Here is a 13,303-nt window from a genome sequence, read left to right as displayed (position 1 = left end):
ATCTTGGGTATCCATCTCCGAGCGGTCGTGGCGCTGAGGGCATATACAATCCTGCATTAACAGAACGTCGACGGGACGAATGGCAGGTGTTGTACCACGCACTGCAAACAACAACAACAACAACGACGACGACACACGAGAGGGAACTGAAGAAGAAAAAAACGCAGCCGAGATATTATTACTCTTAGGGGAAGTCCGCTGTGCCGAGGCGAAACGCCGCAGCAAACCAAAGGAGAGTTTGGGGTTTGGGCCACGCTGGGTTTTCCAATTCGACCCGCGTCACGCGCGGTTTACGCTGCGCGTTATCGGCAAACCTCGTGCCTTTTTTTCTGAGTTGCGTGCATCGCATGGAGGGGGAAATTCTCACTCATTTTACCGATGTTTTTTTTTTTACAACCAGCATCACGGATCGTTAATTTCAAACAAAAAAATTGTGGAGGCGGGGTGGGATGTTGCTTCGTGGGAAGTGAATATCCCTTGAGAGTGAATCGTGTGTTGTGAGAAATGGCGGTGGAGGGAATGATTGCCTTATTAACTTCAAAGTTCAAAAAGACCGACTGCGGGAAATCATACTCAGCAATTTAGATTATTTCCTGGTTATGTTTTTAGTGATAAAGTGCTCTGCCAATTGAAAGCGTTATTCAATATATTACCCGTCAGACTTGTAATGCATAGAAATTTCAGCTTATCTGAAGCTGTTGTACAAATTTCGATTTAAAGCTTTCGTGACTGCAGGGATTCATCTTCTTGGTTCTTTCGGTAAAGTCACGTAGAATGGAAATAATAAAATAAAACATAATAAAATAATTCTCACGACGTTTCGGCCACAACGCCGAAACGTCGTGAGAATTATTTTATTATGTTATTATTTATTATTTCCATTCTACGTGACTTTACCGAAAGAACCAAGAAGGTGTTGTACAAAGTTAAAGATGCAGCCCTGCCATTGCTTGCTCACGCCACTGCTGACAGATGGGCATCCACGAGAGTTAACTTAGGTAGAGGTGCCTGTGGCGGATATTTGGCCTACTCTTCCACATCTTGTAAAACGTGGGAATACACACAATTCAGCCCATTAGATTGTATCTCCGAATCGACGAACTGTAGTGCACCCATTTATATTGCTGGGTTGACAGAGGCAGGACGTTTAAGAAACCTGCAGTACTGTCTCAACTGTTGTGTTGGAATCCAAAACCGATGATTTATATATCATCAAATAATCTAAATGCATACCTTTCCTCCCTATTTGTTTAAGCACCTTGATACTGACATCGCGTAATGGTTTCACACTGGACTTGCAATCCAGAGGTCGCCAGTCCAATATCCCAGCACATGAGTTGAAATCATGGGGTCAACGTTCTAAAATCCCTCCACCTCTGTCCACCCAACCAGCAGCACAAATAGGTTCACTACATATTATTGGTTCTTTCGGTATTATTTTATTATTTCCCTTCTACGTGACTTTCACTGATAGAACCAACAATATGAATCCCTGCAGTCACGAAAGCTTTAAATCGAAAGGTTCACTCCAGTTCTGTGATCGGTGGGGTCATGTGCGATGTGGGACGAAGCACGGGCGATGCCTTCTCTTCCCAAACATCTGGGCAGCGTGATAAAGTAGGCCGCACATCCTCCAGAAGGGCTCTCAAGATCTGCGAATCGTCGAGGCCCTTCCACCAGCCAGGGTGTGAGCAAGACATTGCAGGGCTTCGCCTTTGAACACTGGGACAGCATTTCGATTTAAAGCTTTCGTAACTGCAGGGATTTCTCTTCTTGGTTCTTTCGGCAAAGTCACGTAGAAGGGAAATAATAAAATGATAAAAATTAAACATTATAAAATACAATTCTCACGACGTTTCGGCCACAACGCAAGCAGCCGTCTTCAGGTGAAGAACAGGTCTGTCGGAAAGACAGCGTCTGAATGGGGCCGAAACGTCGTGAGAATTTTATTTTATAATGTTTTATTTTATTATTTTATTATTTCCCTTCTACGTGACTTTACCGGAAGAACCAAGAAGACTTGGGACAGCGATGAAGTGAACTGTCAATTGCAAAACTATATCTTTTAAATGCTAATTTTGTATTATACAAGTACACTTTGTGTGCAAACCACTGTGTTAACCACTCCAAAACGTGCGTGTGGACTTGATAAGAGCAAGCAGCCAGTTAATCAATTTGGCAATGACCCACGGGCTTGGTCGGTTCCACTTGGGGTTGGCAAATGCTACTCCAGTAGTACACAACCCCCTGGGCAGTATACACCATTACAAACGTTAGTGTTGATACTTAATAATGTACTGCTCGTTGTATGAATGAACTACGTATGCATGTTTATATTTTGTAAATGTTTCATGTAACGTTTTTTTTTTCTTTCAAATTCAGTAGTGTTCTCATTAAAACATACTTTTTGGTTGCCCAGTTTAATGACATTTTTATTCGAGAAAGCTACCATGGCGACCTTGCTATCATATATCTGTATTTTCTAAAGACAAAATGCTTCAATGCAACTCTTGCTAGCATTTTTCACCCTGTAATGGTACCGATAATCACGTTTGGCCTATGGCTCAATGACAAGCGAGAATGTCATGAATGAGCAGGTAAGTGGTTTATATTACGATGCGCATCAACTGGTGTTGACGCTGAGGCTCTCTGGTGTAAATAAGAATTATTATTTTATTTTTATCAAGCGTCATTCGTGCGAAGTGATTCTCAAAAGGCTTTGCCAGCCACATTAACATCAAACTTGGCGCGAGACACGCCGCAGAGACACATGCTCAAGGGTACGGAGGTGAACACAACACGACAAGTGTGAGGTGATAGTAAACACTTAATCAGAATCTACATCATGGGACCTACTTTGCCAGTACCAAAATATGAGAATAGGTTTAGAATAGGTTTTTCCCTTTTTAAATCCTTTTATTAAGTTCGCTTGCTTGCTTGCGTGCTTGCTTGCTTGCTTACGACCGTGCAAATCTTTCGGTCGTTTTTTAACCCACTTCCCGTGATCCAATCGAGCTGACATGTTCCACACAGACTCGTTGTGCGTGACAATTAATTTTCATGAAAATTTTTTCCAAAATGTTACACTGTTTAGGGAAATTGTTTTAAATATTTAATTACCAATTGCTTAATGCTGGCAGACAATCATCTGACCCATAGGTGGCAGCCATCTCAAGCCAGAGGACGAGAGGACTCTAGCCACCACGCATATAAAGATTTAGAGTGAAAAACTTTGTTTTTACGGGTTATACTTATTTTCTGTTTTGTTGCCAGAAAAAAGGGGAAACCCTATACTCAGAATCAGAATGTTTATTTATAGTGGAGGAATCCGATGAGCTATGAAACTCTTTCTCACAGATGTCCAGTAAGGGGCGGCTCAGCGAAAGTCCCAAGAACAATGACTACAATGACAATAGTTTGATCTGATACAAGGGCTAGTGATAGCAGGGTCACCTCCAGATTTCACATGAGGCATTGGAACTACCAGATATTGGGATACAAAGATATTCGGAGAAATCCACCCGGCAAGTGCACACGAACTGATTTTATCGCTCCACCTCCTTGGTGGACATTGGTGAGGGGCCTTCAACCAGCAGTAGGATTGGCCCTGGCTGATGGTGACGATGATGCCGTTTGTCAAGTTATGGGTCACAAAGTTAATACTGTGGCATGCGTTGTGTAATTCTCAGGTTGATCACTAGAGGGCAATACAGTGGCATTACAGTTTATTTTTAAATGGCAATAATAAAAATTCAAACTTGTTGTTCACATTTCTCAGCGTTGTCACCTTACAACGTACATGATATCACAACAACACATGGCCCCGTAGTGAATTAAGGACGCACTACAAAAAATTAAAAGTCCCAATCGATAGGTATAGCCGATACAATTATAATGTATTGGTTTAACTTTTAATATTTCACCAAATACTCGGAATGAGACCCAAACATAACATTTGTGCATGTGCAGTGCAGATGGCACGAGCTGACCCGTATATATAATCAATTTTGTCCGCAATTTAACTTATCGTGAGTGCAGACTGCGGGCAAACCGGCAATGATCGACCAGCGCCAAGCTAGACACTTGTGTGTCAATTGTACTTTAACCCCGATTTCCCGAGCGAAAGTGAACTGCTGAGTTTCTTTTCCGAATGGCTACATGGCGTTCAATCACTGTTGCATAATTATCTTCAGATGACGACACGTGTGAATGAGTTGTGTATTTGTGGATACATTAGAACTCCTTTTATCCTCACCGACATCGTGGTGGAGGTGGCTGGGACATCGTGGGTTCTATTATCCGCTATTCTATGTCATGTGACTCAAGTGGAAGACAAAAAATGCCGATAATAGAAGGAATAGGGGCGCGGATAACAGGGACCTTTGGTGACCCTCTGGCTCCAGCGGATAATGGGAGTGATGGATAATGGGGTCACGGATATTGGAATCGCAGAACATTTTAGTTGTGGATAATGGGGTCGTGGATAATGGGGTCATGGATAATGGGGTCATGGATCATGGCGTCATAGATAACGGGGTCGCAGGTATGTCAGGCACAGCACCACGGCACTTTGCGATGTCATGCCAGGTGCTTGACCAGCGTCTTAGCTACGTCACATACGAAATCCCAACACGTATACAGATCGTTCCCTGAAGCAGATGAAGTCCACAGCCAAAGACGGCAATTGATATTTGTTGAGGACAACCTTAGAAGTTTGGATCATCAATGAAAGGCTGGCCTCCATGGCCACTCACGTTTGTCTTATTTTCTTCTTAAAGCTTTCTAAAAATACTGACAGTGCGAGTTTCGGCACACACTAGCCGCATACCCGACTTACTACATTTTAATTTAATATGTAGATTTGACGGACCAGATGGCTCAGCAGTTGAGCAAGCAGTCCGCTTTTGGAAGGAAGAGAGATCAAATCATGGCTGGGGGTTGATGCAGCCCATCATCTCTCTGGGGTTGGTAAAATCGGTACCACATTTTTTTTTGGGGGGGGGGAGAGTCAGCGGTGAATGTGGAATTGACACCACTGGCTCAGGGCTGTCAACAGGGAAATAAGCCACTGCCTCAAATGCACATTTGCGCAAAAAATATATAACTCTTAACTTAAAGCTTTCGTGACTGCAGGAATGCATATTCTTTGGGTCTTTTGGTAAAGTCACGTCGATAAAATTTTGAAAATGAAAATAAATTGAAGAAAAAAATATCACGATGTTTCGATCGCAACACAAGCAATCACCATCAGGATACAAAAAAATGGGGAAAGCTGCTGAGGCAGGCTGTTTTAAAGGTTTGAAATGGGTGTAGCCCAAGGGTCATAAACGAAGTGGGAGGGGCTAGTGATGTTAAAGTGAGAAATGTAAATGTAACATCGGAGAGCTACCTCCACGATGAGAACACGGAGGTAGCCTGCCTCAGCAGTTTCCCCCCTCTTTTTAAATCCTTTATATTAAGTTCACTTGCATGCTTGCTTAGGACCGTGCAAATCTTTCGGTCTTTTTTTAACCCACTTCCCGTGATCCAATCGAGCTGACATTTTCCACACAGACTCGTTGTGCGTGACAATTAATGTTCGTGAAAATGTTTTCCCAAAATTTTACACTTTTTAGGACAAATATATTATATTTAATTACCAATTGCTTAATGCTGCCATGCAATCATCTGAGCCATAGGTGGCAGCCATCTCAAGCCAGAGGACGAGAGGACTCTAGCCGCCACGCATATAAAGGATTTATAGTGAAAAACTTTGTTTTTACGGGTTATACTTGTTTCTCCTGATGACGATTGCTTGTGTTGTGATCGAAACGTCGTGATATTTTTATTATTTTGTATTCACTTTATTTTCATTTTTAGTATTTTATTGGTATGTTTTTTTATATCTACGTGACTTTACCGAAAGACCCAAAGAATATATATAACATATATAAATATATATTCAAAGCAAGATAAATATATAACTTTGACTTTTAATTTTTGTTCAAATATATTAACAAATATTTGGATTTAACTTGGCTCTGGGAAGGAGTGCGTGGGCTATAAGTTTGTAAAGAAAATGGAAAAATACATTTTAGAATCCTGCTCCAAACACATGTTGTGTGTCGTGTGTTTTCTGGCTTAATGTATGACTGCTTTGATACATTTGTTGTTGTTCATGCAGCAACATTAGCATCAAAGAAAAAACTTGCACCCTGGATATTGTGCACATGTAAATAATTACTTCTGAATCCCAAGGTACAACATCTTTATATTGCCTATGTGAAATAATAAAAATCCAGCCCTTTGTGAGTTCACTACTGGATGAATTTCTCCCAAAGTGATGTCTGTCGTAAAGGGTTGTTTAACCATACTTCACCACTTTGGTTTGGTGTGGGTTCGAGAAAATTGGGTGGTATCCAAGAGCAGCTCAGATACAAACTCGCCACTCACGTCTAACTGTGACTGGCAATCGAACGGAGCTTGCTGAGTTCTTAGCGACGTGTGCCAACCACCGCACCGCCGTGCGTGTCAACTCCAATCCTCCTTACTGAACCTCATATCTTGCTCTCATATTGCCGTCCATGAGAAATATTCTCATTACATCACAGCCCCCCTGGGGCAATGCCAACCAGCACATCCCAGGGATACTGCTACTACGTTACCATATTTCAAGAGAAGTGAACGTCAGAAAAATTGCGTAATTCCCGAACAAATTGTGGGAACCACTCCGTCACGGCAAATTCCCGTGCCTTCTTTAGAAAAAAAAAATGCGTCGAGGGATCTCGTGAACGCAACTTTTCGATTTATAATCTTCCAAAAAGATGTTTTTTTTTTTTTACAGGGGCTAGAGATGGAGTTTGAGCCGAGCGAAGCCGCGGTTACATACCAACACAAGGCAAAAGTGTCAATGTTCATATCTCTGTAGTGGTTCAACGCGCGCTTATTCGGCAACGACTGCATGTCCGCGCTGGGTAGCCAGAAGAGGCGGTTGGTGAGCATCATTGTGGGGATGTTGAGAGCAGCCAGGGTCAGGATGACCGTTGGGGTCATTCCGTTGGGGTTAACAAGGGGGGAGGTGAACCGGAATTTCAAAAGACCGGTATCTGCCAATCATAGAGGGTTCTTCTGAAGAATGTTCTGGAAGAGTCGCGAGTGATATAGAAGATGGCCAAAACGAGCCCGAGGGGCGGTATGATTAAGACAGAAGACAAGAGAAGCTGAAGCCGGACCCGCCAAGCTAGTTAGAGTATTAGCTAGTTAGAGTATTCTTGGGCGAGAGTAGTCCTGTGTGGACTTGGGTAGGCTAGGATAGGGTTGCTAGTGGTAAGCATAGTCCGTACGTTGGCACGCTTAACGCCGCAGCTGGGAAGGGTGAACAAGGAGAGTAGAGAATAGGATAGAGAGGAGAGTAGAGAATAGGATAGAGAGGAGAGTAGAGAATAGGATTGGGAAGGAGAGTAGAGGATTGGATAGGGAGCGAACGAGCGATGGGCGGCGGATCCTCGGCTGAACTAAACAAGTGTTCTATAAACATACTGTAATAAAGTGGCCCAGACAGTAGACAAGAAATCGTCCGCCTTTATTTACAACACTACATCTCCATAACCGATCGATATTCTTCTCCTCAATGAGCGTAAAGCATCACGCGAACTCCGGTCATCCTCACATGCAGCCGCTTTTGGTTAGCCGTCGAACAAAGACGGTCACCGTATCGCGTGCTTTCAGATGCGCTTCTGCGGCCGTCTGGAACGCTCTTCCTTCCGATATTAGGAAGAAACTCGAGCTATGCACTTTTACATCTAAATTGAAAACGAATTTCTTCAGAACGCATTGTTGTGCTTAGTTTATTGTCCTCCCGTCGCACCTCCGATTGCCATGGTTGAATATGTATGGTGCGAAAGAAGTTCAACATGCATACGTATAGTGTGCTCTCATTTAGTTTCTGGATTATCACACACGTCACACTGCAGAGCACACTTTCGCTTAGATGGCAGCCGAATGAATGAAGACGATATTTGTGCACGTTTGTGCCATTAATCCTCTCGGCGGAACATTTCCTCGAGAGTAAATGTGTAAACTGGCTGTCTCAATGACGAATGTGAGGCTTAGTTTTGGAAAGGGTCAAGTTTGGGCCAAGGTAGCAGCCGATACCAGAAGCGTCGAGGTGTCGATGTCACTTAAAAACTAAACTATTAACTTTTTTTTTACCAGGTAAGGCCCACTGAGTAATATAGCTCGTTTTCAGAAGCGACCTGGCCACAAATCATGTGAAAATGCATAGCAGCCACATTCTAAAAATGCATGTTGATTCTAAATGTGGAGTGAAAAGCCGCAGGACCCAGATAAAAATCCACGCTACCACTTGGAGAACGTGCAAACTCCAAATATACAGGCGTCAGAGTCGGAATCGAACACACGACCTCTTGTATGCCAGGCGAGGTATTTTACATATAGCCACCGCGGCTTGCTGAGATATATCTTGCCAATGCTTGCACAAGCACACAACACACAAACTTAATTCACGAATAACACGGTCCTACAAAGGAAGAATAAACACAATAAAAAGTTGTAGGGGACGTTTCCAGCAATGATGCTTCTTTGTAGATTATCTTTCCATAGCTGCTATGAAAAAGGACCAGTGTTCAAAATGTCACGAAATACAGGATATGTATAATTGTAAGAGTGTATATATATTTAGTTGAAAGCAGTGTAATTTACGGATGTGTTGAGTTTTTTTTTCCGTTAAATTTTCAGATTGTTTTACTTTGGTAAAAGTATCAAAGTGTTTTTTTGCACTGCCAGATGTTACCATTCTTTCTCTGTTCATCACCACTCTAGCCTTTCGCAAATTCGCCGCCACAATTAACCGAGCATTATTTTTTTCTGCAAAGCAGTCGTTCCCATTGGACGGCATTCCGTCTGGACTGTGCTTGCTCGCGTCTGATTGCCACACAGAGGGCCATTTGACAAAATGCGAGTAGCTTCGACCAGGCGTGCCGCATTCAGAAGACGTGAAACCCGAGGTCACCAGAGCGTGCAGGTGCCACGTGCGATTGTTACACCACGCGGTTGTGAGAGGCGAGGCATTCGTCCAGCCGTGGATCGACCGTGGCCCGACGATGATGACGACGACGACGACGAAAGCACAATGTGAGAACGTGATGTGACAAAAACTAATGATGACGGAGGAAAACCAACATACGATTGCTCTCTGGTAATTGAATTTCGATTTAAAGCTTTCGTGACTGCAGGGATTCATCTTCTTGGTTCTTTCGGTAAAGTCGCGTAGAAGGGAAGTAATAAAATAAAAAAATAAAAAACATAATAAAATAATATAATAGAATAAAATAATATATTAATATAATATAATAATATAATTATTTTATTATGTTTTATTTGTATTATTTTATTACTTCTCTTCTACGTGACTTTACCGAAAGAACCAAGAAGATGACTCTGGTAATTGCTTTCACATTGTGCATGTAATAGCAGTCCTTTTACAACGCACTGCAGGTGTAGGGAAAGCTATTTCCGCGTGCTATTATGTAAACCGTGCACTTACACGAGTGTTCATATTTCACCACGTATTATGTAACTCACGAAAGGGATGTTCATTCTCCCTATTGTTATTGCTGCGAAACTCCAACAATCCCATTTTACTCTCGATGGAGAAATTGTAAAATTTGCGACGGCCCTCGCGATCCGCGACACCTACATTCTATGGAGGGAGGAGGGTATCGATGATTTGAGGAGTTGCGCTGCTATAACCTACTAAATAAAAACTAATTTCAGGAGTTAATATCGCGGTATGTCGTGGATGAGTGGGCCTGTGTTGAGCATCAGTTGTTTGGCATTCACTGTGGCACGGGTGAAGCTGTCTGTTTCACTCTCTTGATCCACTCAGGTCTGCACGAGTCGTTTCCAAAGAAGCCCTTTCACCGCAAAGGTGTAGTTCATGTATGTTTAGTCGGTCAGTAATGGGGTACGTGGCCGGCAGAACGGGTCAATGATACATGGGGGCCACAGTGCGTATATTGCAATGTATCTGCATAAAACAGTGACTTTTTATCCTTATTTTGCACAAGACTTATTGTTAAAACGTTACAATTAAGTGGCATTTTTTGATGCTGTGATGGTCACATTACTGAAACTCAAACATATCCGCCAGGAAAACTGCTTTAAAGGACGAAATGAGCCGATGTGTCACGCAAGAGCCCAAAATGTTGCCAACCAATATTTATCTGTGTTTTTCCCTTTTAGGGAAGTGTGCCAAACAAATAAATCCCTCCAAGGACAAACATGTGTACGCACGATTTCTCTCCATTGTTTTGATTATCCTTCGCAGCAGCAGAAGAAGGCCCTTTCCCCAAACATGTCATCTAATACAGGACTGTATACTGCGCGTATGATTTCTGTCGAGGGCAGCGTTGTTGGCGAACGCATTTGGATGTTTAAGTTAACACATATTCATAGAAAAAATAACAAAAAATAAGTCATGATGGGAGTCGTGCCGATGTCATTGTTTGTTAGCAGCATTTGCATGTTGTTGTAAAAATATTTTATTATTTTTCTATCTACGTGGCTTTACCGAAAGACTCACTATGAATTCCTGCAGTCACGAAAGCTTTAAGTCAAGATTTAACACATATTGCACCATTGCTCATCTTGTCACTCGTGCAGCCAAAGAGAGGAGTTCATCGTTTGAGCAACAGTTTTTTTGTGTCCTTGAAGTGTTGCCCATTGCGGGTGATTGCCAAAAATAAAGCGAGCACATTTTGGCACACAAGGGGGAGTGAACGAGCCAAAGTAAAATGCTTCCGGACAAAATGTCTCTGATGCTATGGGGAGCAAAGCGAGCCATGCCTTTCACTCGTCATGTTGCAAACTTAAAAGTCAAGTCATTGGTTTCACTCTGAAACATTTGAAACGAACGAGTTGAACGTTTAGTCTTTGGAAGTGCTTGATTGGTGTGTTCTGAGTCTTCGACTTGAATAAAGGTGGTCCATCACTCTAATATAAAATAAGTAAGATTTTTAAAAACAAAAAAAATACGCTTTTATTAAATGTACTAGCAATGGAAGAACTCCACGACTCTAGGATGTGGCCCCGAAGCTTGCCATAACGTACGGGACAGTGGCCAATTACAGCCAACGTCAGTTGACCGTGGACAATTAGAGCCAAGCCGAAACATAACATATAAAAAAGAATGTTTAAAAATATTTTTTTTATGATAGAATATAGTAGTGTCATTAGTATGACATAAGTATACCAAGTTTGCAGTCGATACCACATTGGGAAGTGGGTTAACATTTGAGTTACATGATTTGAGGATACAACAACAGATAAGAGTGATCTTCTTGGTTCTTTCGATAAAGTCACGTAGAAGGGAAGTCATAAAATAATAAAAATAAAACATAATAAAATAATTCTCACGACGTTTCGGCCACAACGCAAGCAGCCGTCCTCAGGTGAAGAACAGGTCTGTCGGAAAGACAGCGTCTGAATGAGGCTGCTTGCGTTGTGGCCGAAACGTCGTGAGAATTATTTTAGTATGTTTTATTTTTATTCTTTTATTACTTCCCTTCTACGTGACTTTACCGAAAGAACCAAGAAGATGAATCCCTGCAGTCACGAAAGCTTTAAATCGAAAAGACAAGAGTGAGTTAAATGAAAGCCTGTAATAGTATTCGCAATGTGTCGGTCTTAGCGTGCAAGTGACGAATGCAAGCAAGTCCTGCAACGTGCAGAGTGCAACCGACGACGCTCCCGAAAAAACGTGTTGAGACAGAAACACTGCCACGCTTTCGGCTCTCTTTTGAATGCGGTCTCGTCAAGGCTCAGCGCATGTGGCGGTCACATGACATGCACGCAAGGCATGATGGGAGTCGTGCCGATGTCACTGTTTGTTAGCAGCATTTGCAAGTTGTTGTTTCTACGTCTCCAACCTGCACACATGTTCATGGGCTCATGGAATTTCTGGTCATTTATGGAAAGTTTTTGATAATAAATAAGGGGAGCTTGTAAAATGGACCAACATTCGTTATTTTGAAGGTATTTTTTTACAGGCAGTGTTCTTGAAACACTGGTAAATTTTCCACAAGGTCTCATGAAATAAAATGCAATTTCGCAGAAATATTGATTTCATTGAGTTGAATGCATTATAATGAGTCAAAAGGGGCTGTAAATTACGGCATGCCTGATATTAAAGCCAGGGTCAAAGTGAATGTTAAATACATCTTTAATATTCGTGGGGGGTACCTTCCTGGAGAATATTAAAACTCAAAGCTCATGGGGAAAATATGGTTAGATGGAATAACTATATAAGCATAATGCATAAAGGAATGCATACATTTATTGCATAGTATTGTGATGTTTAACTTACCATGAGTAATGATGAGCATATTCAAAAGTGCAAATATCATCATCATCATCTTTCCCATCCATGGACAGATAGCCTGGAGGTGTCCACTGCACATGTCGTAATTTGTTACCACTTTCCTCTGTCTTGTGCCAATGTGCTCGAGTAGTGGCCACATCTCTCTGGCACCAACTCTTTTGATGTCGTCAAGATATTCTCTGTTAGGCTTTTTTCTCTTTCTGGTCACCTTCCATTTTTCTTTTTATCATTGCACGCTTTTTAACACATTCCTGCGGAGGGAGCTGGTAGGAACGTTGGGTTGTTCGGTCAATGGCCAGGGTCAACGGCGGCGTGGTGTATTCCGCAAATATGCCCGATTGTGAGGGCGGGCACAAGCCGGCGTGAGTAGGTTAAACGTTGAGTTTTATAAGGGCACCACGGGGTGACCAGCCCCTCGCCACCCAGCCCCACCCTTCCCACCCCCCACCCAGCCCCACCCTCCCCACCCAGCCCCTCCCCACCCCACCCTCCCCACCCAGCCCATCCACACCCTCTCCTCCTCACCCAGCCCCACCCTCCCCACCCAGCCCCTCCCCACCCTCCCCTCCCCACCCAGCCCCACCGTCCCCACACAGCCCAGCCCCTCCCTCCCCACCCAGCCCTTCCCTGCACAACGGACGGACGGACACAATAATCCCTGTGGGCTGGTGGAACCAGGTGGTTCCTACCAGTATTAACTCTGCTGTTGTTGTATCCTCAAATCTTGTAACTACATTTTTACCCACTTCCCAATGTGGTATAGACTGCAAACTTGGTATACTTATGTCATACTGATGACAATACTATATTCTATCATTAAAATAAAAAACATATTTTTAAACATAATTTTTTTTATATGTTATGTTTCATCTTCGGTCTAATTGTCCACGCTCAACTGACTTAGCCTGTAAATCACCACGGCTC

The sequence above is a fragment of the Lethenteron reissneri genome, chromosome 54 (assembly GCF_015708825.2).
Source record: "Lethenteron reissneri isolate LAM-NWPU_2019-01 chromosome 54, ASM1570882v1, whole genome shotgun sequence".
NCBI classification, from domain to species: domain Eukaryota; kingdom Metazoa; phylum Chordata; class Hyperoartia; order Petromyzontiformes; family Petromyzontidae; genus Lethenteron; species Lethenteron reissneri.
Note: the sequence above shows the minus strand (reverse complement) of the source record.